General features: G+C 40.6%; 1 long non-coding RNA gene across 2 annotated transcripts in view; it reads left to right on the top strand.

The window, feature by feature from the left end:
- LOC135215297 (uncharacterized) overlaps positions 1–25,514 on the top strand; it is a 167,378-nt gene that overhangs the window by 47,437 nt on the left and 94,427 nt on the right. For both annotated transcript variants that reach the window (XR_010314664.1, XR_010314665.1), the window contains exons 2-3: positions 22,383–22,566; positions 23,179–23,291. This is a non-coding gene — a long non-coding RNA (uncharacterized LOC135215297). The remainder of the gene's footprint in view (positions 1–22,382; positions 22,567–23,178; positions 23,292–25,514) is intronic.

The raw sequence follows: 25,514 nt of genomic DNA on the forward strand, positions 1-25,514 counted from the left end.
AGTGTAGATTTGACTGTAAGTTTGATTTAATGGTCAACACAGTGGCAGAGATAGAGGCTTCCCTAAGAGTCCTTATGGGCATAGTGAACAGTGTTGTGGCAGTACCAGTGGAGGAAGTGGCTGTCCATCCCACCATTTCTCCCAGATGAAGGTCCCTGTCACACTCCCCAGAACTTGGGAGAAGACATACTGGAGGTCTAAAGGAGGCCAGTGGGGTTTGCCCACAGGCAGTAGCTCCCTCAGTTGAACCTGTTGCACTTGCACAGATTTCAACGGACAGCCATGACTCATCAATTATCTTCAGACTCAGAGATGTCCAGGACAGTGTCGACAGCTCTTCACCCATTCCTTGCAAATGTTTTAAGGATCTTTCTCTTAGTCCTCAACCGTCCTGCAGTGCTTGATCCAGTCCCAAGTACCTTAGACTTTGTCTAGGTGCCCACATGAGCACCCAACACATTCTCCTGACCACAAAACACCAGTTTTACTGTCAAGCACCCGACTTCTTTGCCAGCTTCTAGTTCTCCTGCGGCCGTAATAGAAGATCCATCATTGGTGCCCATCAGACCACAGTTAGCTGACATTCTGGGTCTGCTCAATAAAGCTCCAGTTGGGACCAAATCTGCTAAGGACTTATCTTTGTCCCTAATCTCTTCTGTTGAGGAGGATTTAGTGCAAGAACTAGTTCCTTCAGCCTGTGCTTCTCGGTTGAGATATTTCCTGACGACTTTTCTGTTGCTCTTCCAGCCAGCTGATGCCAGTGCTCGTCTTCTGAAGATAATTCTTTCCTCCTCTTTGAGGAAAGTGCTCAAAGGGTTGAGGATTGGCTCTCGGTGAAAAGAGAGCAAAGCAGAGGTGTCTTTGTTTTTCCACCTTCGAGATTGGCAGCCAGGAGGTACCTGTCTTACACTGCAGGAAAAGCTCTGTCCTTTGGAGGTGCTGCATTATCCCAGGGAGACACCCAGGGTCTTATTAACTCAGCCTGCCATTCAGCCTTCTCATCGGCTAAAGTGATGTTTTCTTCCTTGGAGTTGGATCACCTGGTGAAAAGTCTTCAAATTTTTTGAAGTGCTCAGTTTCCTTGACTGGGCAGTCGGGGCTCTTGCTATGAAAATCAAGGACTGCAATAATTGGCCAGACTTCACTGCTGACTGGCTTAGCGCACTGTCATGCATAGACAAAGCCATCAGATATGGCTTCTTAAAGCTCAAGGCCCTTTGCTCCCTGGGAATTCTCATAAAGAGGAAACTGTGGTACTCCTTCACCATGAAGGGATTAACTTTTATTCAGAAGTCTGCCTTACTTTACTTTCCATTAGACCAGTTGTATCTTTTTCCCAAGTTCACCGTCAAAGAAATAGCAATGGACCTCCATAAAAAGTAAACTCTGGACTTGTTAGCTCAATATTTGAGGTTCCCTAAAGATCCTTCAGCCTATAGTGTTAATCCCCCCCCCCCCCCCCCACTGCAGCAACAGCCATTTCATAGTTGACAGTTTTCCTTCCAAAACCCATTCCAAGGTTTTTCTTGGCAAAGTCAGTCAAGAGGACTTCTTCCAGACTGTCCCTTAAAAAATTAAACGTCAGTCCTCCATTTACCAATGGGAGCCAGACTCCTTTTCCGGGAAAATTGGAGTGTCAGAGGAGCAGAGCCTTTGACAGCCAAAATCTTGAAGGAGGGCTACTTGATACCATTCAAAGAGTATCCCCCAATAGTGTCCATGTGGACTACATTGATTGCATACTCAAAAGGCTGCAAGTGGTATGCAGCTCTTTCAGAGGAAGTGTCATCCCTCCTAAGAAAGAGAACCATAGAGGATGTAGAGGATTATTCATCGAGTGGCTATTACAACTGTCTTCTTGTAGCCCCCAAGTCGTCAATGGGTTAGAGACCTGTCCTTGATGTCAAAGCTCTGAACTTCTACATCCAGAAGACAAACCAGTCTGTACTATCACCCATTCAACAGGGCAATTGGATGATCACTCGAGATGTGCAAGACATGCATTTCCAAATCTCTGTTCATCTGGACTCCAGTAAGTTTCTCAGTTTCATTTTTGAAGACAGAATCTTTCAGGGACCTGTAATTTGTCTCTAAAACTCTTCAAGCTTTTACATGAGTGCTAGCCCCTCTCGCAAATTGGCTAAATCTTGTTAGCATCAATGTATGGCTTTACCTGAGTGACTGGCTCTTCCGATCATCGTCACAAGAGAAGTGTACGAAGGACCTACCGAAAACCCTTCTCCTAGCCCAAAAGCTTGGAATTCTGGTCAACATGCAGAAGGTGCAGCTGACCCCAACTCAGGAGATTCTATATTTGGAGATGAGGGTCAACTCTGAGTTTCCAGGCTTTTCCATCCCCCAAGGGAATCTAGTCTTGCTTTGCTTACAGACAATCCACAGCTTTCCTTCTCTCACGTCTTACTCGGCAAATTGGTGGATGTCTTCTAGGTTCTCTCATCCATTGAACAGTTTGTGAAATTAGGCAGACTATATATATGAGAGCCCTTCAGTTCTTCCTAAGAGCAAATTGGAACAGGAAAATGCAACCGGACTGTGTGGTGCTCCCCACAACAGCAGAGATAAAGTCAGACCTGCGATAGTGGGCATAGGGAGAGAGACTTTCAGAGGGAAAGTTGCTGCTCCCTGTGAGCCCTGACCTAGACTTCTTTTCAGACCCCCTCAGACCTGGGTTGGGAGCCCTTCTGAGGAACACTGAAGCTTCTGGGACGTGGTATCTGAAAAATGAATCATGTACATCAGTGTCAAGGTACTGACAGCCATTCATTTCAGTCTAATGTCTTTTTTTGTTGATGGTCACTGACAAAACTGTGGTGGTGCACTCGGACAACACCGTGGCTCCCTCCTACATCAGGAAAGAAGGCGGGATCCATCCCTTCTCCCTCTGTGAAGCCACAAAGGAACGCCACATTTGGGCTGACCGGAACTGTACGAGACCAGTCAGTGCGGGAGCTCACAGAGATTTGTATTACATCTGGAGTACAAAAGGTTTGATAGCTAAAGTCATCAGCTGTTGTGATGAGGACCCCCTAATGGCCATTCTTAAGTTATGCCATTGGAGCGTTGAGTAGGGGGCGCTGCTTGAACTGCCCCCCAAAACAGGTTTAAATTACATTTTGGAGTACATCAATCAAACCTGTGATAAAAGTTTCGTTTTGGCACTGTGAGTACAGATGTGACATTCTTAAATGGCGCAATTGGTGCAAAACGCATTTAAGAAGGGTCCAAAGGGGCTGCTACTGTCACATTTAAATCACAATTTGAGTACATCAATGAAACTTTGTTTAAATATACCTTGGAGCTTCCTGATGAAGGATCAGTAATTCTTAAGTATCAAATTTGGTGCAAACCCCATTTAAGAAAGACCTAAAGAGGGTGCTATTTTTTGCACATTTCAAACACATCTTCCGTACATTAATGAAACTTTGTAGAAATATCCTTTAGAGCTTCATGATAAAGGATCAGCAGTTCTTAAGTGTCGTAATTGGTGCAAAACCCATTTAAGAACGGCCTAAAGAGGGTTTTATTATTAGTACATTGAAAAGACCTTTATTCATTTTCTTTAGGCCTATGTGTTTACTTATGTCATCTCCTCCACATGTGATGTGCCACACCACTATTGTGAGCTCTTCTGTTTATCTTATCACTACTGTTGTTTCACTGAATATATAAGCAATATAATTTCAGAATGATAGTATTAATTGTGCCTTTTCTTTTTAGGTCTTCGTGTTTATGAAAATTAGAGTTCCATAATACCAGTATGGTGGCAACTTTGCTTTGTATGGAAGTTAGCCAGTTAAGAAGGGTCTAAACTGATAAGTTTATATTATTTCCTTGTGCAGAGTAATAGAACACAAATGTGAGTTTATGGGGTTATTTCAAAACTTAAGGATTTGAGATTTTTTTTTCGAGTGTCTCCAAATTGAGAGCCAAGTGTGTTCTACACATTGGATTATTACGTGAAATTAAATCAAAATGTCTTTCTTGAGCTGTTTATTTTCACATGAAAATTAGTTATTGATGTAGCTATATAGAACGTGTTCTAGCTTAGAATAAAAACCCTTTTAATTCCTGGCTCCAGGCGTGACAGGCATTGTATTCTCCATGCTGGGAAGCCTTCAGAGAAGAAACGACATTGAGGTGTTTTAGCCTTTCACGAGAAGAACTGGAGTACTATGCAAACCGCAGTTGAGAAGAGGCATGAAAAACCCCAATTTCAGAAATCGGTTTATTATGACTTGGTTGTCACCTTGCCCGAGAGCCCAGATGAGAATGATGGTTATCATGTATCCTGCAACCAGAAAATCACAGCCGTTACATCCACACCATCATCTCCTGGAGATAGACCAGGAATTTGGTGCATTTACGTTCCAATGCAAGGGTAGATGACGATGCTGAACCCTAATCATCTGGAATTCTTCCTGTCACCTGTCTTTTCTGTAATCAAAAGAGGAAGAAAAAAGGAGGGGCTATTGAACTTTTAGGATCATGTAAAACACTAGAACCAGGACAGAGGATTCAAGAGGCTGCTGAACTACTGCAGGATACAGCTGTCCTTTCGAAAGTCGTTGGTGTAGACCTGGTGGCAAAAGAAGCTTAAGTATCATCATTCATGCAAGAGCGCATTCTTGCTTACAGCCAATAGAACTTCTAGTACTAAACAAAAAAAAGATGACATTCCCCAGAAAAAGACAATAATTGCTGTTAGAAATATCCATGAATATGTCGAGAAGTTTGTAATTGCTGACAAACGTGCAGAACTGTTGACAGCTGTGTATGATTGTTATTTGGACTTTTGTTCATCTGCTGATGAGTCTCCTGTGCATAGGCACAATTTGTTGCGAAACCCAACAAATAAGTTTGGGTCCAAAATCAAGGCCCAGAGTCTGGTAGGTAAGAAATTAGGTAGTACTCTTTACAACGATGTAATTGTTGATGATTCCTTACGTGTGGCTTATGATTACAGAGTCCAAGGAACGACTCCTCAACCAAGCAGCTGTAATATTGCGAAAGCATCTGTTAAATGTTACAAAAAAGATGTACCAGATAGTCCAACACTGAATTATATCAGAGACAGGGACACATTTGTATACCCCAGCCTGTGATGAACTTCTCCAAAGTTCTGTACACAGGCAACGTATCTGACCAACATGGAAAACAAATCAAATGTTGTATTGATTCCATATATCAGGAAGCATTATTTGTTGTCTAAAGAGCCCGCGCAAAGCCAGCAGAACATGTAACTCTAGGTATGGCTATGAGATCTATCACAGGTAGCAAGAAGCTTACTGAAGTTCTAAATAGGTTTGAGCATTGCCTCAACTATTCATGCTTGGAGGAACTCGAAACATCAACTGCTTAAGCAATCCAAGAGACGATAGAAGCTTACCCTGAGAACACTTTGGCAGGAGGTCCAGTGGGACTCGGATTTGACAACTTCGATGAGATGACACAGATGTTTGTAGATGTTTGTCCGGGAGTGATACACTGCATGATACAATGGGAATTCTGTATCAAAATTTGCCAGGAGATCATAGCAAAAGTCAACAGAGTGATGAAACACCAACACCAGTTAAAAAGGCAACACCAAGAGCAAAGAAAGCTGCCAAGAAGAGGTCTGTTCACTGTCGCAGACGCATCTCTTGCCCCCTATTTTGGTGTCCCCAAAATAGCTTCCTTTACCTATAAGAACACATCTATTTTTACCATACCTGATGCTGCAATCACTGCGAGACATCTGGAGCTTGTGTGGATAATGAGCCACACATTTGAGGCTGATGTTTTACCCAATGCCATCTTCTACAAGGATCAGCTACCAAAACAGGAAGCGAGATACATGCTAAACCAATGAGCCCATCACCAGCTTTTCGGTAGTGCGACAAACCCTTCGAATAAACGAGAAGTGTGCTGAAGAATGCAACCAAGAGTATGGACTGGTTACATATGAACTTGCAGAAGCAAGACCAGCCATGCAAATCCAGGCTACAGAATCTCCAACATTTGATAATGTTTTCATCATGATGGGTGCTTGCTTTCCTTATAGAGATGGTATTTCTTTCAAGTCCCTTGGAAGACTCATAGCAGAATCAGGAGGACCTGACATGCTTATAGAGACTGGTGTCCTTGCACCAGGTTCTTTGATTGGGTTCCTCACAGGAACAACCTTTAACCAATGCAGGAGGCTCCATCCTCTACTGGGCATTGCCTTTGACAGCCTGCATTTCAATGCATTTCTAGAGACATGTGATTACAGAGAAGAGCTTGAGCTGGTGATCAGTACAGATCTTTCTGAGAAGTATTCGAACAAGTATTCTGAATTACCCAAGGCAATTGTATCAGGAGCTCATGGATACACTGCAAAGTTCTGGAAGATGTATGTGGAGTACATTAACATATTTCACCAACTTGAAAGAGCTATGCGGACAAATAACATTGAGCTCTTTGTCTTCACACTGACATTGATCATTGACCTGTTCTTTGCCACAGGCCGCATCAACTATTCCCACTGGTTAACATAATACCAATTGGACTTATTGAATATTGATGAGACTCATCCTGGCCTTAATGAGATAATTAATCAGGGTGTGTTCACAGTGCGAAGGACAGAACATGATTTCAGCAGAATTCCTGTGGATTTGACACTGGAATAAATTATCAATGCCGACGCTGCATCTCGAATGACAGGAATTACTTCTTTCACTAGTGACTACTACGCTCGCCTCAGATGGATGGTAACAAAGGCTACCTGAGCATTGTTCATTAGTCAGCTACAAGAGATGACAGGATTAATTAGCAAAGATGTCACTATAGAACTTTAGCCAAGACGAATTCAACGTGACAAAGTTTGATGATTTTTTGAAGATCCTTCAGAAAATCATCAAGCAAATCATAGATACAAACAATCCATATGAAACCCAGGAAGCTTCAGAGGTATTGTACAGTATTTGCACAGCAAAAGGTACCAATGATAAAATCTGTGAGAGCCTCCTCAATGTACCAACTAAGGGAAAAGTCAGACATAAAGAATTCATCCAGGCTTGCGTGAGTGATCCAAGCAAGTTTGAAAGTGCAATAAAGAAGGAAAAGCTGAAAACCTTTGTAGATGGCTGTGCAAGCAATTGTCGGACAAAGAACACAAAAGTTGCAGCCCTTAAAGGATCACATAATCTGATGGGATGCCTCTTGTGCTGTCCACCAAGAAGAGACCTGACATGCAGCATATTCTCCTGTACCCATTGATCCCAGTAGCTCTGTCCTTGGCCAGCCCTAGAAATAATGGTGAAGACTGATAAAAGTGCACTCTTTAATATATTGGAGAGTAAAGCGAAAGGTTTTGAAGGGCAGTCAAAGGAAGTCAGTGCTTACATCATAGATGGACAGTTTCTCTTACATACCTTGCCACCAAATTTACCCCTCACATACTGAGGGTTAGCCAGAAGTATTCCTACCCAGAGTTTAGCAACATCAGCCAAATGCATACCCTGAAAGAAACGGGCGGGGATCTCATGACAGAACCTTCATCATCACAAGGTCAGAGCAGAGACGAGTGCCAAGAAATCTAAACTATGCCCTAAAGTCCAAGTCCTTCAAGAAGCAGCTACCCCAGTTTCTTGCCCATGAATGGTAAGACTCTTCGTATGCTAACATTCTGGGGGATCGTGAAGTCTTCTTAGATGTCCAAGGGGAATGTTATAAGTTCCAGGTGACAGAGGGTATGATACAGCGAAACACATTGGATGGATTAAAGAACAACCATGAAGAGGCAGACAAAGATTTGTCTGCATTCCTTATCAGCTGATAGTGAGAATGGACACATAGTGGTCGGGGCATCCGACACAGGCATTGCAGTGATATTATTGTCCCACTGCAATAGATATCTGCCAACATTTTGGATGGATATTGGAACAGTTTCAACGAACAATCGTCGTTACATCAGCCTGACTGCAATATGGAAGGAACTAGGACCAGATCTTTGTGCAGCGCTGCCAGCTTTCCATGCCTTCACGGGATCAGACTATACATCTGCATTTGTCAGAAAAGTGAAGGTCAGGCCTCTCCTAACTCTAGAAAAGCAACTTAACTACCAGAAGACTTTCAGAGTAATGGCAATGAGCTCTACAGTTTCTAACACTACGAAAGAAGTTCTTCAGAGGTTTACAGCCACAATGTATGGAGCTGAGGATAGAGCAAACAATAGATTTTAAAAACTAATAATTCATGAGTTAGATACATTAGATATTATATATCCTGGTAAATACCATAAATAAATATCGAATTGTAAACAGTATTGACACGTAAATTATATTTCACTCTTCACCAATGCACCTTTTCTTGTATGAATAAATACTAAAATATATAAATATGTAGTTCCTTTGTTCTTCTATGTCAGATAAAAAAAATATTCCAACGAAGTTTTATTCATGGTATACAAAGAGGTCATGGAGCTAGAAAATTTGTTTTAATCCACCATATGCTGATATAGCACTCTCTTTAGGCTTTTCTTGAATGGGTTTTGCACCAAATTCGACACTTAAGAACTGCTGATCCTTTATCATAAAGCTCTAAAGGATATTTCTACAAAGTTTCATTAATGTACGTAAGACATGTTTGAAATGTGCAAAAAATAGCACCCTCTTTAGGTCGTTCTTAAATGGGGTTTGCACCAAATTTGATACTTAAGAATTACTGATCCTTCATCACGAAGCTCCAAGGTATATTTAAACAAAGTTTCATTGATGTACTCAAATTGTGATTTAAATGTGACAGTAGCGCCCCATTTGGACCTTTCTTAAATGCGTTTTGCACCAATTGCTCCATTTAAGAATGTCATATCTGTACTCACAGTGCCAAAACGAAACTTTTATCACAGGTTTGATTGATGTTCTCCAAAATGTAATTTAAACCCGTTTTGGAGGGCAGTTCAAGCAGCGGCCCCTTACTCAACGCACCAACGTCATAACTTAAGAATGGCCATTCGGAGGTCCCCATCACACCAGCTGATGACTTTAGCTATCAAACCTTTTGTACTTGAGATAAAATACAAATCTCTGTGAGCTCCTGTACTAAGTCCCCTGTTTCATCCACGGGAAAAAGAATGTGTTGGTGGGCAAACGGAGTTGTTGCAAACAGGTCCTTCCCACAGAATAAACTTTGGACTCCATGGTATGCAAAGACCTGTGGAATCTGTGGGGCTGGCCAACATTGGACCTATTCGCCACATCAAGGAATAATTGCCTTCCACTCTTTTGTTCTTCAGTCCCGGACCCTTTGGCATGGGCGACAGATGCATGCTTTTAGATTTGTCAAATCTAGATCTGTACACATTCCCGCCATTCAGCATTGTAAGGGATGTGCTCAACAAGTTTCGATCCCATTGCACTGTAACGATGACCCTGGTAGCTCCATTCTGGCCTTTCAATGAATGGTTCCCAGACTTCCTGAGACTTAGTGGACTTCCCTAAACTGCTCCCTCAAGATCCACATCTACTCAAACAGCCCCACTTTTGGAGATTCCATCAAGGACTATCTGCCCTAGCTCTGACAGGCTTCAGACTGTTTGGAGACTCATCAGAGTGAAGGAATTTTTAAGACCACCTGCAAAAGCTATAGCAAGCCCTAGATGTCAGTCTCCTTGCCAAGTCTACCAATCCAAGTGGACAGTCTTCTGATGGGGGTGTAGCAGACATAACATCTACTATGCTAAAACATCTGTAGCTCAGATAGCAGACTTCCTCCTCGACCTGAGGACTGCCAAGGGGCTCTCTTCTTCCACCATCAAAGGGTATAGATCAATGCTGAGTTCAGTTTTTAAACAGAGAGAGAAGAGAGAGAGAGAGAGAGACAGACTATGTCCCGGTTAAAAGTTGAATAATAGTTGTATTGTGAATAATGGTAATTTTAATAAAACTGTTGTTTTACTGTATTTAATCATATTGCATGTATTATTATCCTGTATCATTGTATTATAATATGAACAGAGCGATCCACAATTTACATTCTAGTTTTGTTTACATTCTGAAAATAATCTGCTGATTTTGTTTTACTGATATCATCAATGTCTTTAGTTGCTGAATGGAACTTAATTCTGAGATATGTTTCTTTCACGAATTATCAAAGCTGGCTTCAAAAATTGCAGCTACTTTATTTATGAATGTAGTAAATTAAATGAAGTACATGTGTGAATTTGCCAGTCTCAGACGGTGCTCTTGCCTCCTAAACATTTTGCAGTCTGCTCATTATTCGTAGTTCCCCAGTCGTGCTTGACTTGCAAGCCTTGCTGTTTACCAAAAGCCAGTAATTCTTTAGTAGCATTTTATAATCAGACTAAAAGGTTCTGTGAGAAGGACAGTTTCCAAGTTATCCTTAGTATAGGGATTCTTTCTCATTTTAAAGTAATAATTCATGTAAATCTATTTCCAATAGGTATTACTCTGCCAATAGTGATGTCAGAGGCGTTGACCATTTGTCGTTGATGTTTACTGTGTATATTTCCCAAGGAAATACAAAAGTATTTTTTTGTAACAGTTAGCTTTGCCAAACATTTTAAAATCTTGAAGATAATGATTTTACACATTTTTGGTACAATAATTCCAATAACTGTTGTTTGTATTTTGATGTTATTTCCATGACTAAATATATTTTTATAATACAAAAATGATTTACTAATTTTCAAATGTTAATATTGATTAATACTGTATTAAGTTTAATAAGATTAAATGACATTAAATAATAAAAGTAACAATTCTTTCTCTCTCTCTCTCTTTGTTTTGTATGATAAATAAATGATTTACCTAATACATAAGTACTAATTTTCAAATATTAGCAAGACTAAATAATAATAGTACAGTGGTCACACCCCCCATATTCGCGGGGATGTATACCAGACCCCACTGCGAATAGTTAGAATCCGTGAATAGTTGGAACCCCTACAAAACCGCTGAAAACTACCTATTTTGTTCATTAAAACTCGAGAAAACCCCACTAAAAATTTGTATATGTACACTCTGCAAGGAAAGTTAAGATACATTTTTTTTAAATCTTCGGACATATATTGTTCAATAATGCCACAGCTGGCAACTCTTGAAAGGGGGTGGAGCTTCAAAATCATAGCGTTTGTTGCTTTCTAGATTTCCATCAACTTTGCACCATAAAGATACTGTTGAGGTCCTATAATCATTTATACTTGAATGTAGAAACAGGCTCTATATTATTCGTTAATATTGGTTTGGTAACGTCAGTTCAAGGTAGAATATCGATCATCCTTTTTCAAAACCTGCTGTGAAACCTTATTTATTAGTAATGTTTGACACTAAACTGATGTAAAATTCATACGTAATTAAAGAAGGATCTTAAACAATGAGAGAAAGGGTTTTAAAATTTGGGCAGTACTTGTGGAAATCTTGAGGAACAATACAATAAAGAATGAAATATTATGACGACAGAGAGAGAGCGCGCAAGCATAGACCTATCGATACAGATACTTAATTCATTATATTTACTTTGAGAGATTAAGTGATAGTATTTTTTCAAATGTTTCAAAAGTGAGAGAGAGAGAGAGAGAGAGAGCGCAAGCATAGGCCTATCTTTTGGGAATACTTAATTCATTATATTTACTTTGAGAGATTGAGTGATAATATTTTTTCAAATGTGTTTTAAGAGTGGGGAGAGAGAGATAGAGAGAGAGAAAGAGGAGCAAAATCTGTTCATGTGAAAGCTTAGGCTTATTTATAACTACTTAATTTCATTATATTTTCTTTCGGAGATTGAGTGGTAATATATATTTTTTTAAAGTATGTTTTAGAAGTGGAGAGAGAGAGAGAGAGAGAGAGAGAGAGAGAGAGAGAGAGAGAGAGAGAATTATAGTACTGGTGGCGGACTTGTGACGGGGAAAGGCAGAAGAAAATATAATGAATTAAGTATCTCAATCGATAGGCCTATGCTTGCGCAATATGATATGACTGCCAAGATCGTGCTGCACTATGCTAGATAAAATTTGAAGGATCATAATAATCAAGATAATTCTCTAAGAAATTCATACCCTAATCTTGATTACATTCGACAATTGCCGTAGGTAGCATTCAAAGATTGTAAAAAAACGGGGAAAATTTTAGACACGGTGCGGTCATTCTTGCTCTCTTGATATAGTTTTTACTTTTGAAAATTGGGTTTCATTCACGAAAAGAGCTGTATTAAGTAAAAATATTTATTACCTCAAATAATTCAATATGTATTGCTCAGGCAATTAAAGTTTATATCGTAGGAGATCTTTAAGCCTCGCGGCAAAGAAAGGCAGTCGTGTAGGGCTGTAGGCTACTACGAACTGCTTTGTAATGGGAGCATATAGCCAGAAAATCATTGAGCTGACATGCTAGTTTAACCTTTATTAAGATTTATGTTTAAAGACAGTAGCTTTGTAAACAGCAACTAGCATTCGATCCATGTCAACGTCAAAGTAATCAAAGTGTGAAATCCGTTACGTTAGCCAGTATCCAGTGACTTGCGCTTTTCGCTCGAAGTTCTAGGTCTCCTCCTCACATCATAGAAAACGCTCTGGCGGATGCAACTAGATTTGTTCAAACTACCTTAGCCGTTGCAACATTGACTGCCATTGACGTCAGCTAACTTTAATCGCTTTGGAATACAAACATAAGTTTGTAGAAACTAAAATAATTGCATTCACCACTTACGATGAAGCAATATATCCCCGTTCATGAAGCAAAACGAGTAAATATTGTCGTCGTGATGCATAGTACTAAAATCAGAAATTCACATTCTATCTACCAGATCTCTATGAATGAATCCATCTGAGAAATTCCAATTACTTCAGACATATATCGTGTTTTTAAGTATCTGAACGGTTTTGTTTTGTAGTTTTAACTTATATGATATCATTTGCAGTATATTTTCATATTCTAGAGTAAATTTAGCTATATTATGTCTTTTCAGTAAAAACAAATGGGAAATTGGATGAACAAAAGCTAATGAAAACTGTATCTTCAGTTTTCTTGTCGAGTGTACCTGGTTTTTTAAATAGTTTTCTGGGCTCAGTTCGTGTCGCTGCGCGAAATAATCCTTTAGTTCATTATTTCTTAGGTAAATGATCTAACAAATACCAGAGAATAAACAAAATAAAGAAGAGGTCAGTATAACTGACTCGCTCACCCAAATAAAAGAAGGGCGTCGGTATGAACACTAGGGCGAGTGAGACCACTACCACGAACTTCTTGTCATTTAGAAATTTCCCACAACAAAATCCCTTAGGAGAGAGCCGACCCACAGAACGGGGCAGCAACTACTACTACTACTACAACCCACACCAAGGTGACTGCTGCGCCTCTGGTGGCCATCCTTTTCGTTAGAAGGCTACAAGACGCACGCGTTTCCCTTGCTCTTGTGTTTTTGTGCTAATTTACGGATTTTTTCGCCACCATGGAACGTTCTGCCATCGCAGCGGCTAAGTTAAGTATTCCGAAAGGTTCCTATTTAGTTCGTTCCTTCCTTGAGTCAGTATTTGCCGTTTTTTAGGTATAAATACAGGTTCCCGGTCGGAAGCATGGCGGCATTGTTCTGCCTCGTGGCGGGTTGGTTCTCGGTCTCCTATACCTGGAACTTTTCCCTTATTTTTACCTTGCGTCTCTAGCCCTTATTATTATGATAAGGACCCCTGTGGGCATGAAGTCTGCAGGTCTCATGCTCCGTGTGCGACTCCTCACGGGAATCTGCAGGTCTGGTTCCACGAAACGCGTACGATCTGCTATGATCTTGTGAGTCAGTTTTTGGACGGGGTAAGTATTTCCATCAGTATATACATATGATAGAAATTCTGAATTATATCTTAAGCTTAAGTTTTGAAATATAGTTTTAAGCTTAAGTTACCCATATTATTATGGAATATATGCCGATAATGTCTAGTCTTAAGGCTATTTTAGTCTAAGGTTGACCCTCAACTTTAAACTAAAATCTAACAGACACCCTCTCTTCCAGGCTCCCGCGGTTAGAGAGACCGCCCTCGCGACCTTGAGGGCTTGGGTCGGCGGATTCGGCAAGAACGCCGCCAAGGGACAGCCCTACATCCTGGAGAAGAGGATGGCTGTCCTGCTGTTCCCCGGCGGCAAGTTGGCGGGGTACGTCGACCCAGCAAGGCAGGCACCCCGACGATGACGATGATCCAGTGGCAGGTCGCCGCGTGTATGAAGGAACCAGGCCAGGACATCTCAGCGGAAGTCGCCACACTAGACTTAAATGTAGAACCGATGGTAGGTGTAGATGACCTGTTGGTCGAGGTAGGTATGTTGGACGCTCAAGGGCTTCCCTTGGGCGCCACTGGATCTTCTTCCCCTGCTGCTTCTCCTGCTTCTTTCCAAGGCTTTACGGGAGCTGAGCTCTCGTATACTAAGCCTAGCGCTTCTGTGGTCCCTAAAGTGAAGGGTCACAGGGTGCAGAAAACCCTGACAAAGACGTCGTCGTCTAAAAAGACTTCTTCGGCGTCGTCATGTCGTAAGTCTTCGGCTTCTAACCCCGGAGCAGAGAAGGGTAAATCATCTGCTTTGGGCTCTAGAGCTTCTAAGAGCAAGTCCTCCAAGGAGAGGCCCCGTACTCCGGCGGAGTCAGTGGTCTCTCCTTCCTCTTCGGTACCTCTAGCAAGTTACCCATCCACTTCTACATCTGCTCCTAGCTTCGATCCCAACGCTTTCTCCGTCGGGATGATGCAGCAGATGGGAGATTTGGTAGGCTCTCTGAGGACAAGTATGGAGCAGATGTTCTCGCCAACTATCGGACAGGATTGCCACTCAGGAAAGCCTAATGTCCGGCTTCAATCAGGCCCCTCAAGCTGCCTCCCCGGCACCTGGTGTTATGCCTGCTCCCCAACTTCCTCCCCATGATTCTCTTCCTCCTTTCTCGATGAACAACCCCTGGAGAGTGGCTTCCTACGCCCCTTTCCAGGACGGGTTCATTTCCATTCCGGAGTGTGGTACTCGAAGGATTGAAGACTTCGAGTTTTACCCAGAGAATCTTCAGCCTCCGTTCATTGGCTACGCCAGGCTGACGGAGGCAGCTATGAACAGGGAGGATAAGGTCCCTAGGGAGACAGTGCTGTACTCCAGGGACCAGGCTCAAAGAGAGTGGCTCCGGTGTCTGGATGAGATGGACTGCTCCAACACCAGAATCCAGGCATTTAAGAGTCCTTTCACCATCTTTACGATGGAGGAAGAGACTCCTCTCCCTTTTCTAACTAAGATCGCCAGCGTTACCATCCCAGCTGGCTTAAAGGGAGAGCCCTTGCCTCAGTTCAGGGAAGCAGATCCCACATCACCTTTGCTCCCTTCGCTTGGAGATTTGTGGGAGGACCTGCCGAATACTTTTTCGGTAGGCAAGCTCAAGCCGGACTGCGCGATGGACCAGTTCGGCGAGAAGCTCCCAAGACTTCCTGATAGCCTCATTCAAGCCGAGTTTGAGGCTAAAACTAGGCTGGCCAGGTCTATCAACACCATGGCAATGACGGAGGTAGCGGCTTTATCTTACGCTTCAGAGCCGCTCTTCAAATTGTTGACCAAATCGCAGACTTGTACGGTCCAATCGGACTTGTACGAGTTTGTGACGGCGAGGGTCAACTGTCGCAAACATGTCCTCCAGGAAGCAACTATTCGGCATGAGCCGAATAAGCTGCTTTCTTCCAACATCTGGGGGGCAGACCTCTTCCCTGAAGCAATGGTTAGGGAGGTCCAAAGCGAGGCGACGAGGCTCAACCAGAGCCTCAAGGATCGTTGGGGCCTCTCTGCTAAGAGGCGCCAAGACCCATCTTCTGCAGGCAAGAAACTGAAAAAGACCAAACGGTTTCAGCCTTACCAGAAGAAGCCACAACACTTCAGCCAGGCTGTGTCAGCGGTGCCGGTTGTTCAGCCAGGCCAGCCTTCTACGTCGAAGACACAGACTCAACCAATCTACCTGATTTCCCCTCAGGCTCAGCCTTCCACTTCCTATGCTGTCTCCCCAGCCTTTAACCAGGTGTTCGAGGGCCAAGCCTTCCAACACTTTGACCAGTTCGCCAGGGGAGGTAGGGCTAGGGGATCCTTTCGTCAGAGAGGATCAGGAAGGTTGCTTAATAGGGGAAAGCACTTCCGTGGAGGCCGCGGAGGTCACTCGACTCAGCAGTAGTGAGATCTCCAAGGTAGGAGGGAGGCTGTTTCTCTTCCGGCATCGGTGGGGATTCAGCAAATGGGCACAAAGTATTGTGTCGAAAGGTCTGGGTTGGAGTTGGATTGGAGGCCCCCCTCCACCCAGACCGTTCCTTCAACTTCCATCGTAGGAATTGACGGAGTATGCAGAGGACCTCCTTCAGAAAGGAGCAACAGCGAGAGTCAAGCGACTGAAGTTTCAAGGTCGCTTATTCAGCGTGCCAAAGAAAGACTCATTAAAAAGAAGGGTAATCTTAGACTAGTCCCAGTTAAACTTGGCCATTCGCTGCGACAAGTTCAAAATGCTGACTATCTCGCAGGTGCAGACCTTACTTCCCCGTGGGGCCGTCACCACCTCTATCGATCTTACAGACGCATACTATCATATCCCTATTGCAAGACACTTTCGCCCTTACCTGGGCTTCAAGCTGGGAGACCAAACATTCTCCTTCAAGGTAGTCCCCACCTTTGGGGTATGAATGTAGCACCCAGAGTATTCACGAAATTGGCGGAAGTAGTTGTTCAACAACTAAGGTCTCAAGGGATAATGGTAGTAGCGTACCTCGACGACTGGTTGATTTGGGCACCAACAGTCGAGGAATGCCGCAAAGCCACAAAGAAGGTCATTCAGTTCCTGGAATATCTGGGGTTCCAGATAAACAGGACAAAGTCAAGACTCACTCCGGAGTCCAGCTTTCAATGGCTGGGCATCCAATGGAATCTATCTTCTCACACTCTGTCGATTCCAATAGCCAAGAGGAAAGAAATAGTGAAGTCAGTGAAGCAATTTCTAAGGTACAAATATGCTTCAAGGAGAAACCAGGAAAGAATCCTAGGTTCCCTTCAGTTTGCCTCAGTGACAAACATCTTGATGAAAGCCAAACTGAAAGACTTAACCAGGATCTGGCGCTCACGAGCAAATGTCAGATCCAGGGACAAGTTGTCAGCAATACCACAGATTCTCCGAAATCGTCTGCGTCCTTGGACAAAGTTGAAGAACCTGTCCATGTCAGTACTTCTTCAGTTTCCCCCTCCGGGAATTACTATCCACACAGATGCTTCATTAAGCGGCTGGGGAGGATATTCTCAGTTCAAGAAAGTTCAAGGAACATGGTCACCCCAATTCCGCCAGCTTCACATAAATGTATTGGAAGCGATGGCAGTGTTCCTGACTCTGAAGAGGCTACTTCCACCAAAGAACTCTCATATAAAGTTATTTCTGGACAGCGCAGTAATAGTTCACTGCATAAACAGGGGAGGCTCCAAGTCAAGACACCTGAATCATGTCATGGTAGCCATCTTTTCCCTGGCAGACAAGTTCGGTTGGCACCTCTCCTCCACCCATCTGGCCGGAGTGAGAAATGTCATAGCAGATGCTCTATCCCGTTCAGTTCCACTGGAGTCAGAATGGTCGCTGGACAACAGTTCATTCCAATGGATTCTCCGGAGGGTATCAGGCCTGCAAGTAGATCTGTTTGCATCTCAAGCGAACCACAAACTTCCTTGTTATGTGGCTCCCAACCTGGACCCTCTGGCCTATGCCACAGACGCTCTGTCCATAGACTGGAACAACTGGGAAAAGATTTGTCTTTCCTCCGGTGAATCTTCTCCTGAAAGTGCTGAACAAACTCAGGACTTTCAAGGGTCAGATAGCTCTAGTAGCTCCGGACTGGCCGAAGAGCAACTGGTACCCCCTGCTGCTGGAATTGGGTCTTCGTCCCCTTCGAATTTCCAATCCCAGACTCTCCCAGTCGGTACAAATGAAGACTGTGTTCGCTTCCTCAGGAATTCTCAAAGCCCTAACTTTATGGACTTCATGAAGTTTGCGGCCAAGAGGGATGCAAATGTAGATCCACAAAATATCCTCTTCTTAGAATCAGATAAAAGGGATTCAACTTTGAGGCAGTATGACGCTGCAGTTAAAAAGTTGGCATCCTTCCTGAGGGAATCGGACATTAAAATCATGACAATCAATTCGGCTATATCCTTTTTCAGATCTTTATTTGAAAAGGGGTTTGCAGCTAGTACTATTACGACAAACAAGTCAGCCTTGAAGAAGATCTTTCAGTTGGGTTTTAATATAGACTTAACAGACTCTTACTTTTCGTCTATTCCCAAGGCTTGTGCTAGACTTAGACCTTCAGTAAGGCCTACTTCAGTGTCATGGTTTTCTGAATGATGTTCTAAAACTGGCTGGCTCAATACAGATAATACGACATGTTCATTTATAATGCTCTTAAGAAAAACATTATTTTTATTAAGCTTGGCTTCAGGAGCTAGAATTTCAGAACTGTCGGCGCTATCCAGAGATGCGGTTCATGTAGAATTTCTCCCTTCAGGAGAAGTTCTGCTCTCTCCGGATCGCAGCTTTTTAGCAAAAAATGAGGATCCTTTATTGAGGTGGGAACCATGGAAAGTCTTACCCCTTCCCCAAGATCTTTCTCTTTGTCCAGTGACGACCTTACGAGCCTTTCTGTCTAGGACATCCTCCTCCTCTTAGGGTTCCCTCTTTAGGAGAGAAAAAGGTGGTACCTTATCAATTAAAGGTATTAGGCAACAGATCCTATACTTTATTAAACAAGCTAACCCTGAATCTTTCCCTAAGGCACACGATGTCAGGGCAGTGGCCACCTCAATCAATTATTTCCAACATATGAACTTTGATGATTTGAAAAAATATACTGGATGGAAATCGCCGACAGTATTTAAACGTCACTACTTGAAGTCTTTGGAATCTCTGAAATTTTCGGCAGTTGCAGCGGGTAACATAGTTTCCCCTGACTCTGCCCAGTAGTATAGTTGAAGATCTAGATCTCCTTTCTACCTACCTCGGTCAACAGTTTGTCTAACCTACCATCTTACTCTACACTTGTCTTTGAGTCTTAGCTGCTCTTATGATTGTCTAGTGGGTGTCCCTTATTTTTATGCTAGGGTCACCCACAATTGGTTGTATATATTAGCATTAGAGTGTGGTCCCCTTATTTTTATGCTAGGGTTCCACACTCCCATTATCAATGGTTTATTGTCTTTTGTATTGGTATCTATAAAACTTATTCAGTGTGTTTTTTATGTTAAGATTTTTTCACACACATGTTAATTTTCATATTCATACCTGTAACTTATGTAAATACTTTGTAAATAATTATAGTTATAAGTTACATTTAGTTATTGTTCTTTTTTCAGAATTGTCTGAACAAGTTGTATGAATATTTTGTTACAATTATAGTAAGTAGTTAAATTTTAGTTTTATTGAGACCCTCTTTATTTTCAATCTTGTGCTAATTCTCTGGTATTATTTCGCGCAGCGACACGAACTGAGCCCAGAAAAAGGATTTTGACGTAGGAAAAATCTATTTCTGGGCGATTGGTTCGTGTCGCCCAGCGAAATCCCACCTCTTCCCAACCCTTCGCTCAAGATTGATTGCTAACTTCAGGATGGCCACCAGAGGCGCAGCAGTCACCTTGGCGTGGGTTGTAGTAGTAGTAGTTGCTGCCCCGTTCTGTGGGTCGGCTCTCTCCTTGAGGGATTTTGTTGTGGGAAATTTCTAAATGACAAGAAGTTCGTGGTAGTGGTCTCACTCGCCCTAGTGTTCATACCGACGCCCTTCTTTTATTTGGGTGAGCGAGTCAGTTATACTGACCTCTTCTTTATTTTGTTTATTCTCTGGTATTTGTTAGATCATTTACCTAAGAAATAATGAAGTAAAGGATTATTTCGCTGGGCGACACGAACCAATCGCCCAGAAATAGATTTTTCCTACGTCAAAATCCTTTTTATCACAAAAAGTGCATTTTACGATGAAATTGATTAAAAGAAAAACAGGAATTTGTGGATATTTCTCATAGAAAAACACTGCCAATAGGCGAATTCCCTGCGAATAATTTGTAGATATGGTCTGGAGAGAAATCCACAAATCCATGAGTCCACAAATAGTAATACACCATTATTACAATATTTATGCATTTCTATAGTAAGTTATTTAAAAAAAATTAAATAACAGATTTTCCCAGTCGTTTTCCTTTGAAGTTGTAAAGCGGGGAAAGGTGGGCCTGTCAGAAATGTCATATTATGTGACAGAAAGTGACTCCCAGTCCAAATTGTTACCTACAACTGATCATCTCATCTCTATTTCTTCCTCTTATCTCTTGCTCCCTGTTTCTGCCAAAGGGTAGAAATGAATTGATAGATAAACAAATAGATGCTTAGTTCAGCCCTCCCTCTCTCTTTCTCCCTATGGAAAAAATATACATATGGGAGAGGGGAAGAAGTGTTGCCTATAGAGATTAGATTATAAAGTTTTTGGCACATAGCCAAGCGCCGGAGCCGAGGGGCCATTCAGCGCATGTTGCCTATAGAGGTTCATTTCAATCTTTTGATATTTTAAGGAGTTATTCTCTCACTTTCTCTCATAACATATTCTCTATGTCCCTGAAATAATTCATAAATAATTCAACTCGTGATGGTCAAATATGTGATGTTGCCCATTCAATGGTCTCTCTCTCTCTCTCTCTCTCTCTCTCTCTCTCTCTCTCTCTCTCTCTCTCTCTCTCTCTCTCTCTCTCTCATTGGCTGTACGTATATATTTCTATTGGAAAAATGTTTAAGATGAATTTGAAATATATTAATATTATTTCAAAGATTAATACAGGAGCAGAATAAGAATTCGAGGTATATTTGATGTAGGATGGTACTTTTAGTAAACATTTGGTATGTAAACTTTCAAGATAGGTAGTTATAAGCATTTTTAGAGTGGGGTTCCAAGTATTTGTGGATTCTAGCTATTTTCTTTGGGGGGGGAGATGTCTCTGGTACACATCCCCTATGAATACGTGTGGTTCACTCTACCTACGGTTTTTACCATTTCACAGATGTTTTGTTTACTGTGTCGATAGTTGTGACGGTAGTTAACTATTGACACAATTGTCAACACTTCAGGGGTTAGCCTATCAATGAAAATCTCCGGAGAATTTAAGGTTTGCTTTTATACTTGGGGCATAAGACAACCCCCCATTTTAGGGGAGATTTTTTAAGGTTAAAAGGTCACCTTATACGCCATCACATGCGGTAGACAGAAGAGAGAAAATCAAGAGAGAAAATTGTATGAAAATGCATTGTCGTTTTTTCTTAGGGATCTTATTACCGGATCTCTTGCAGATTCAGGAGGATATCCTGCCTACCTTCAAGGTGAGAGTTCGCAATATTAGAGCGGTCCCACTTCGTATGCTTTCAAATATATGTCATTTTGCAATTCTTCAGTCTACTTACTGGAAATGTAAGCCCATATTTATCGTGACACATTGCATAAAACAGATCAAGACAGTATTTGAAAATTACAGTACATACATTGGGTCCATTGTCAGTGGCTGGCATGATACTTGGGGAGGATTCGTAGGAAAAATTCATTTTATCCTTGATCTATTCACCTTGAAGTAAGGTGTCGAGTCATTGGGGAGCCTGGGGGCTACTTTGTACCTGGAGTGCCCACCAGATTTTAGTGGTTGGGGGTATTTTTTCTCAGTGTAGGTGACAGCTTTATCTGGTTATTGTAGTTTGGTACTGCACCCAAGGCAAGGGCAGATGTTTTTAATGCTTTGCAAGCAGTTGGAATTGTCCTTTGCTCCAAAGCTCCCTCTTAAAAGTAGAGGCAACTTGTGGCTATTCCACTATGTCAGTACAGTTCAAGATGAATTTTTTAGAGTAGAATATGTCCATGGATTCCACCTCCTGTCAATGTTGGATTCAGCTTTGTAATTACTTGTTAAGTTACTTTCGTTATCTGGAAATGGTATTTTCATGATAAAATTAAGTTTCATATATACGTACATACCAAGAATTACAGATCGGAGCCCTCCTTCCTCCCCTCTCATGGACATAAAAGGACAAAAGAAGTGAAGTCTTTTGCCTTGTTGTTCTCCATTAGTGGGCAGGGTAATCACCTACACAAAAACAATAGAAGTGCTACCGCAATTTTTAGATTTAAGCGGCCACATGAGTGGGAAAGTATAACTATGTAATTACTTGGTAAGTACTATACTTACATGAAACTTAATTTTATCATAAAAATACCATTTTGCTATATTCTTCGGGCAATGAACATGATTTATCCTGTTGAGCTTTATTACATTTTATTTTAGCCTCCTGAAAATTGCTGTATTTCTTCCTTTAAAAAATAATATTTTTCCTTCTAGTTTGAGTGCTTCTCGGGGAGGACCAGGTGGTCGTTCCACTTGGGCTTCATATACACCCAGCCAGTTAGATAACAGTTTAGTTGCTAATTTAAACAAGTTGTGGTCAGAACGTATCGAGATATTTGCACCAGTTGAGTTCACCAGAGTCTCAATTTTGACAGGAATCGTAAAAATAAGTTTGAAGGTAAAGTGCTGTATTGTAAAATCTAAATTTTTTTCAGAAATGGTATATTTGAAAGTTATTAAATTTGCTATTCTTTTGGTCCAAATATTGATATATATTTTATGTATTTGTTTAATACAAACTATTGCATGAAGTTTAGGTTCAAAGTGGGTGATTTTATGAATATTAAATAAAAATAATTTAACTGTGGTCATATTTTTACATTTCTCACCTTCCCATTCATTGTCAAGTTTCATTTGTTATTATACATTACACTGATTTTATTCCAGTCTAATTGGCCTTTCAGTTGTTTTTGTACATACACTGATTTTATTCCAGTCTGATTGGCTTTTTTTCATGGAGGTGTTTCCTAAAAGGGGTTATAATCTGCATTGTCATTTTTGAAGTACACCACAAGAATTAACCATCATCAAATATTTTAATAAAAGCACTGAACAAAATTTGTAGATATAGATCAAAATCACTTCAAGAATTTGTTCTAAAATGAGATGTGATCATGGTAGCAAAGTAGAGTTAGAAGAGAGGGATACATAAGTGGGTCAAGACAAATGTAGATGGGTGAGAAAAAAAATAGAAGACCCGTAAGGATAATTCTGAAATTATTTTGTCCAGACATTGATGGAGAGTGTCCGGCTACGCACATTTAGCAGGTTTGGTCTTCAGCAAGTTCAAGTTGATGCTCATTACCTAAGGACTTACCTATGGAAATTTGTGGCTGATGAACAGTAAGTAACTAAACACTTTTTAGCGTGCATTTCCATAATTCATATTGCTTGCCATATTTTCTCTTCACAGGATTATAAGTGAAATGAGTTCTATTCACAATCTTTTGTCTTGAGCACTTAACCCTTAAACGCCTAAGCGGTATTTCAGAAATCGTCTCCCGTATGCCAGCGGGGTTCAGGAGTGAGCGCCAAAGCGGAAAAAAAGTTTTTTTTGTGATGCCTGAAGTTTAGTATGCAACCATCAGAAATGAAAAAAAAAATATTATCATTTATAAATATTGGAATATATGACAGCGCAAACAAAAAATTTCATTTATAATTGTATACAAATCACGCTGTGAGCAAAACTGTTAAAGCTAATGAGTTAATCTTTTTCGTTGTATTGTACACTAAATTGCGATCATTTTGGTATATAACATATTGTAAAACGATCAAAGCAACACAGAGAAAATATTATCACAAAATGATGCATGAAATCGTAACGCCCGGACGTAAAAAAAAGATTTTTTCAAAAATCCACCATAAATCGAAATATTGTGCTATAGACGCCGTGTTTATAGCAAAGTGAAGGTTGACCGAATGTCAAATTTTTTCTATTTACCGTAATTTCTATGCAAATATTTCAAAAATGATGGAAGCTACGACCATGACTTATTTGTTGTTGTATTCTACATGAAATTGCGCACATTTTCATATATAGAACTCTATATAACGGCTAATATGAAATGGTGCAAATATTAGGACAATGTGACTCAAGCATTTCGGAGATTTGCGGCTGAGATACAGCGCACGGACATAAGGAATTTTTTTTTCTTCAAAAATTCACCATAAATTGATATATTGTGCTAGAGACATTCAATTTCTTTCAAAATGAAGATAAATGATTGAATATTACTAAACTGTAAGGGTTTTAGCTTACAGTTGCTTTATTAGACCATTTCCGGTCAAGTCAATGTTGACCGAATGTCGAATTTTTTCTATTTATCGTGATTTCTATGCAAATATTTAAAAAATTATAAACGCTACTAGCATAGGGAAGGAAAAAGTTTTTTTTCAAAAATTCACCATAAATCGAAACATTGTGCTAGAGACTTCCAATTTGTTTCAAAATGAAGGTAAGTGATTGAATATTACTAGACTAAGAGTTTTAGCTTACAATTGCGTTTTCCGACCATTTCGGTAGAGTCATAGTTGATCGAATGTCGAATTTTTTCTATTTATCGTGATTTATATGCAAATATTTCAAAAATTATGAAAGCTACGACCATGAATTATTATTTTTTGTATTCTACATGAGATTGCGCACATTTTCATATATAGAACTCTATATAATGGCTAATATGAAATGGTGCAAATATTAGGACAATGTGACTCAAGCATTTCAGAGATTTGCGGCCAAGATACTGCCCGTGGAGGGAAGGAAAAAGTTTTTTTTGAATTCGCCATAAATCGAAATATTGTGCTGGAGACTTCCAATTTGTTTCAAAATGAAGATAAATGATTGAATATTACTAGACTGTAAGATTTTTTAGCTTGAATATTACTAGACTGTTAGATTTTTTAGCTTACAATTGCGTTTTTCGACCATTTCGGTCAAGTCAGAGTTGACTGTATGTCGAATTTTTTCTATTTATCGTGATTTCTATGCAAATATTTCAAAAATAATGAAAGCTACGACCATGAATTATTTATTATTGTATTCTACATGTAATTACGCACATTTTCATATATAGAACTCTATATAACGGCTAATATGAAACGGTACAAATATTACGACAATGTGACTCAAGCATTTCTGAGATTTGCGGCCGAGATACCGAGCGTGGAGGGGAGGAAAATTTTTTTTTTTTAAATTTCACTATAAATCGAAATATTGTTCTAGAGATTTTCAATTTGTTTCAAAATGAAGAAAAATGATTGAATATTACTAGAATGTCAGAGTTTTTGCTTACCCAAAAAATAACCGAATAGATATATATACATATATATATATATATATATATATATATATATATATATATATATATATATATATATATATATATATATATATAGATATATATATATATATATATATATATATATATATATATATATATGTAACTGAGATTCTAAAATATCGGTTTTTCTATTTTAAAAGGTAGCAATGAACCAGAGCAACAGGCAACTGGCAACACCCTCTCTCTCTCTCTCTCTCTCTCTCTCTCTCTCTCTCTCTCTCTC

This window comes from Macrobrachium nipponense, chromosome 5 (genome assembly GCF_015104395.2).
Source record: "Macrobrachium nipponense isolate FS-2020 chromosome 5, ASM1510439v2, whole genome shotgun sequence".
NCBI lineage: Eukaryota > Metazoa > Arthropoda > Malacostraca > Decapoda > Palaemonidae > Macrobrachium > Macrobrachium nipponense.